Source organism: Schistocerca americana, chromosome X (assembly GCF_021461395.2).
Source record: "Schistocerca americana isolate TAMUIC-IGC-003095 chromosome X, iqSchAmer2.1, whole genome shotgun sequence".
Taxonomy (NCBI): domain Eukaryota; kingdom Metazoa; phylum Arthropoda; class Insecta; order Orthoptera; family Acrididae; genus Schistocerca; species Schistocerca americana.
The window spans coordinates 158,685,411-158,690,855 of NC_060130.1; the positions used below are offsets into that span (position 1 = coordinate 158,685,411).

At 42.8% G+C, this 5,445-nt stretch overlaps 1 pseudogene; it reads left to right on the forward strand.

The window, feature by feature from the left end:
* Positions 1 to 4,608: 4,608 nt before the first annotated feature.
* Positions 4,609 to 4,726, forward strand: LOC124557580 (annotated as a pseudogene).
* The last annotated feature ends 719 nt before the right edge of the window (positions 4,727 to 5,445 follow it).

Genomic DNA, 5,445 nt, shown 5'->3' on the forward strand with positions numbered 1-5,445 from the left:
CAGTTTTCGTTGTTGTGTTGTCAACCTTTATCCCCAGTAAAAGTATCTGTCAAAATGCAGGCGCCAGTACGGCTATTAGTAGTGTGAAAGCTGACTGCATCTAGTGGCAGTAGTGAGAATTAACAAAGAGTTGCACACCGTGATGAGAATATGCTGTAAGGCACTAGCACCTGGTGACACAGATTGTAAATACTTAAATACCTACCCCACTGTATTTCATATACTATTTGTTCATAACCGAGATGTTTAGTATCGAAATTATGTTATACATAAAACAAACAATTAATTGGTATTTTTCAAATATGCATGTAATTAACGAGAGAGTAGCTGCTGTATGGATACAGCCGTTACGACAGTTAGGGGATTTACCAACAGTCTTTGTAAAGAGTCACCAGTGTGACACCTTTGCGAGCTGACGAAGTGTGTAAAAATACTACTTTTAAAATCGACGATCATGTAGCAGCTGTGTACCGTCGTTATGGGGTATACCGAGAGAGGTGGCACAGTAGTTAGCACACTGGACTCACACTCGGGAGGACGACAGTTCCAATCCGCGTCTGGTCATCCTGATTTGGGTTTTCCGTGATTCACCTAAATCGTTTCGGCAAATGCCGGGATGGTTCCTTTGAAAGGGCACGGCCGATTTCTTTCCCCATCTTGCCTTAATCCGAGGTTGTGCTCCGTCCCTAATGACCTCTCAGTCGAGGGGAATTACAACAAGAATCTCCTCTTCCTCCTCCGTTATGGGATGTATTGTAACTACACGGTGTTCGGGAATTCCCGTAACAAAGTTCTAGGACTTGTAGAACGGAGTGAGTACATAATATTTTCAATAAGAACTCATATTCAGAAACATACCGTTTCTTTCGCACGACGGTTTCAATTCAGATACGTAAAAGCGTCCACGTCTGCTGAGGGAAAGAGGAAAGTCTCAGAGCTGCTTGTCCTAGTATGCAGTATGGTAGACAGGATGAAGTGTACTACTACTTGTGAAGCCGTGTGCAAAGTTCAGTTTATAAGACTCCTGAAAAAACAGAGGAAGATCTGCTGGCACGAGTTCCGGCACCTGCTCTTTAAACTGAAGACACACCAAGTGGGTTGGAGAGTGTGTACCAGAATATTCTTCGGAGGTACCGTGTCTGTAACAACGTTGAAGGTCGCCAGATAGAGCCGCTGTTGTAATGCTTCAGTATTCTTCTGTACGTATATTATGATGGGAGAGCTGTGTCTACCACAGTATTTTATTTATTTGGTTGGACTTTAGTTTCCCTTAGATATAGTTGTTCCTACTTGTAACTACGCCGTTGTTTTTCCTTGTATTGGTTTCGCGTGTTCCCGTTGTAGACTGAGGATGACTTGTTTGTGATTGACGTACGGTCTCAGAATTCTTGCTGTGCGTTTTAACTGCTTTTAAAAATGCGAGGTTCTTGTGGCTCGTTGTATGAACACTTTTAATGCTTGTCGATGTTTTTCTTTACGGGTGTCTCCAGTTATTTAGTTGACCTCGGGTACCAAAGAACAACGAATGAGTCTTTGCTGTTGTCGTCGTCTCGTCTCGCAGTGGCGGCCCTCATGTTTCTTTTGTGAAGCCGTACACCGTGAGAAAAGGACTGAATAAACAACGAAGCCGGCAGGAGTGGCCGTGCGGCTCTAGGCGCTACAGTCTGGAACCGAGCGACCGCTACGGTCGCAGGTTCGAATCCTGCCTCGGGCATGAATGTGTGTGATGTTCTTAGGTTAGTTAGGTTTAATTAGTTCTGAGTTATAGGCGACTGATGACCTCAGAAGTTGAGTCGCGTAGTACTCAGAGCCATTTGAACCATTTTAAACAACGAAACGATAACTTTCTACGAGACGGAGAGAGGGATGTCAGAAGTTTGAACTTGGTAGAGACGTAGAAAATCTGGAAGGAGAAATGCTAAGGTTCAATCCAGGTACAGTGAGGGTCAGTGCAGTAAAATGAAAAGGAGACCAGTATTTCTAGTCAGATGAGTATAGGTCAATATCAACAGCAGTGGAAAATGTTATAACGGAAGTAGGATTCGTTATGAATAAGAAGGTAAGGCAGAGAGCTACTATGAACAGTTCACTGATAGGGTTGTTCTCAGCTGAATCGACAGCAAACCAAGACGGACAAAAATAGTTCAGGTATACTTGCCGACGTCGTAAGCCGAAGACGAAGAAATAGGGAAAGTATATGTGGAAGTTGAACGGGTAATTCATTACGTGCAGGAAATGAAAACCTCATAGTCGTGGGGGACTGGAATGCATATGTAGGGGAAGGAATCCCAGGAGAATATGGGATTGGTAGCAGAAATGAGAGAGGGAAGAGACTGAGCTCTGGAATAAGTTTCAGCTAGTAATAGCGAACACCCTGTTCAACAATCGCAAGAACAGGAGGAATACGTGGAGAAGACCAGAAGGTACAGAAAATTTCCGTTAGATTATATCATAGTCGCCGGCCGTGGTGGCCGAGCGGTTCTAGGCGCTTCAGTCTGGAACCGTGTGACCGATACGGTCGCAGGTTCGAATCCTGCCTCGGGAATGGATGTGTGTGATGTCCTTAGGTTAGTTAGGTTTAAGGAGTTCTGAGTTCTAGGGGACTGATGACCTCAGATATTATGTCCTATAGTGCTCAGAGCCATACCATAGTCAGGGAGAGATACGGAAATCAAATATTTGATTGTAAGGCTTACCCAGTGGCAGACATAGATTTACATCACAATTTAGTAATGATGAAGAGTATGCTGGAGTTTAAGACACTGCTCGCGAAGAATTAAGAGCGCAAAGAAGTGGGATGCTGAAGTACTAAGGAATGAGGAGGCAGTTCAGTTGAAGAGGAATGGGCATCTCTAAAAAGGACAGTCACAGAAGTTGGAAAGAAAGACATAGGTACAAAGAAGGTAACTGCGAAGAAACTTCAGCTGTTCGATGACAGAAGTAAGCACAAAAATGTTCAGGGAAATTCAGGAATACAGAAACATAAGTCACTTAGCAATGAAATAAATAGTAAATGTAGGGAAGTTAAGGCGAAATGGCTACACGAAAAATGTGAAGAAATCGAAAAAAGGAGATTGTCATAAGGACTCACTTAATATGTAGAAAAGTTGCAATAACCTGGTGAAATTAAAAGCAAGGTCGGTAACATTAAGAGTGCAATAGGAATTCCACTGTTAAATGCACAGGAGACCGGATAGGTGGAAAGAGTGCATTGAAGACCTGATAGAAGAAGAAGCAGGAGAGGGCATAGAATTGATAGAGGGATCCAGTATGAGAATCAGAACTTAAAAGAGCTTTAGAAGACTGAAGTTCTAATAAGGTAGTAGGGATAGATAACATTTCATAATAATTTCTAAATCATTAGGGGAAGTGGCAACAAAATAACTATTCACGTTGGTATGTGCTGTAGAATGTATGAGTCTGCCAATATACCATCAGACTTACAGACAAACATCATTCACAAAATTCCGAAGATTACAAATTATCGCACAATCAGCTTAAAAGCTCATGCATCCAAATTGCTGACAGCAACAATCTACAACAAAATGGAAAAGAAAATTGAGAATGTGTTTGACGAAACAGTTTTGCTTTAGGGAAGGTGTTGGCACGACAGAGGAAGTTCTGACGTTGCAATTGATAATGGAAGCAAGACTACAGTAAAATTAAGATACGTGTATAGGATTTGTCGACCTGGAAAATGCGTTCAACAGTGTCAAATGGTGCAAGATGCTGGAAATTCTGAGAAAAATAGAGGTAAACTATGGGGAAAGAACTAAGAGGGAACAGTAAGAGTGTAAGACCAAGACTGAAGTGAGTGGATTAAAAAAGCTACAATACACGAATGTAAGCTTTCGTCTGTACTAATCAATCGATACATAGAAGAAATAATGACGGCAATAAAAGAAAGGTTCGGAAATGGAACTACAATTCAAGGTGAAAGAACACCAACAATATGCGCTGATGACATTGCTATCCTCACTGAAAGTGAAGGAGAATTACATGATCTGCTGAATGGAATGAACAATCTAATGACCACACAATGTGGATTAAGAGTAAATCGAAAGAAGATGAAAGTAACGAGAATTAGCAGAAATAAGAATAGCGAGAAACTTAACATCAGAATTGTGGATCACAAAGTAGACGAAGTTACGGAATTCTGCTACCTGGGCAACAAAGTAGCCATCATGGATAAAGTAAGGAGGACATAAGAAGCAGAGAAGCACTGGCAAAAAAAGCATTCCTGGCTAGGAGAAGTCTAGTAGTATCAAACATAGGCTCTACTTTCAGGAATAAATCTCTCATTATGTATGTTTGGAACAAAACATTGTATGGTAGTGTAAAATGGACTCTGGGAAGACAGGGAAAGATGAGAATCGAAGCATGCGGTGCTACAGAGGAATGTTGAAAATTAGGTAGTTTGATAAAATATGGAGTGAGGAGGTTCTCCGTCGAATCGGAGAGGAAAGGAATATATAGAAAACACTGAAAAGAAGAAGGGGTAAGACGGTACGATATGTTTTATGACAAACGGAATGGTACTGGAGGGAGCTGTGGAGGGTAAAAATTAAAGTGGAAAACAGAGATTAGAATACATCCACCAAGTATTAGGGCAACGGCCTTGCCGCAGTGGTTACACAGGTTCCCATCAGATCACCGAAGTTAAGCGCTGTCGGGCGTGGCCGGCACTTGGATGGATGATCATCCGGGCCGCCATGCGCTGTTGCCATTTTTCGGGGTGCACTCATCCTCTTGATGCCAGTTGAGGAGCTACTCGACCGAACAGTAGCGGCTCCGGTCAAAGGAAACCATCACAACTACTGGGACAGCGGTGTGCTGACCACACGCCCCTCCTATCTGCATCCTCACTGAGGATGACACGGCGGTCGGATGGTCCCGATGGGCCACTTGGGTCTGAAGATGGAGTGCTGTGCACCAAGTATTTGAGGACATAGCCTGCAAATGCTACTCTGAGGTGAAGAGGATGGCACAGGAGAGGTTCAAATGGTTCAAATGGCTCTGAGCGCTATGGAACTTATCTTCTGAGGTCATCACTCCCCTAGAACTTAGAACTACTTAAACGTAACTAACCTAAGGACATCACACACATCCATGCCCGAGGCAGGATTCGAACCTGCGACCGTACGCACAGGAGAGGACTTCATGATGGGCCGCATCAAACCAGTCAAGAGACAGATCACAAAAATCAACCACTTGGTGGTGCTTGAGTAACCTAAAACGCATTTTGCTAGCACACTGCATTTGATTAAGTTATAACTAGTGCCTGTTTAGTTTTAAATAGGTTAGGTCTGCACCTTGAACTGAAGTTTAGCTTATATTATGGCTAGGGCCTGTAAGAGCAGACATAATCTGTTATAAGGGCCTATTGACCTAGTCGCAAATGGCGCCAACCTAATTAAGGTGTTAACTATGAGTTCACTAGTTTGA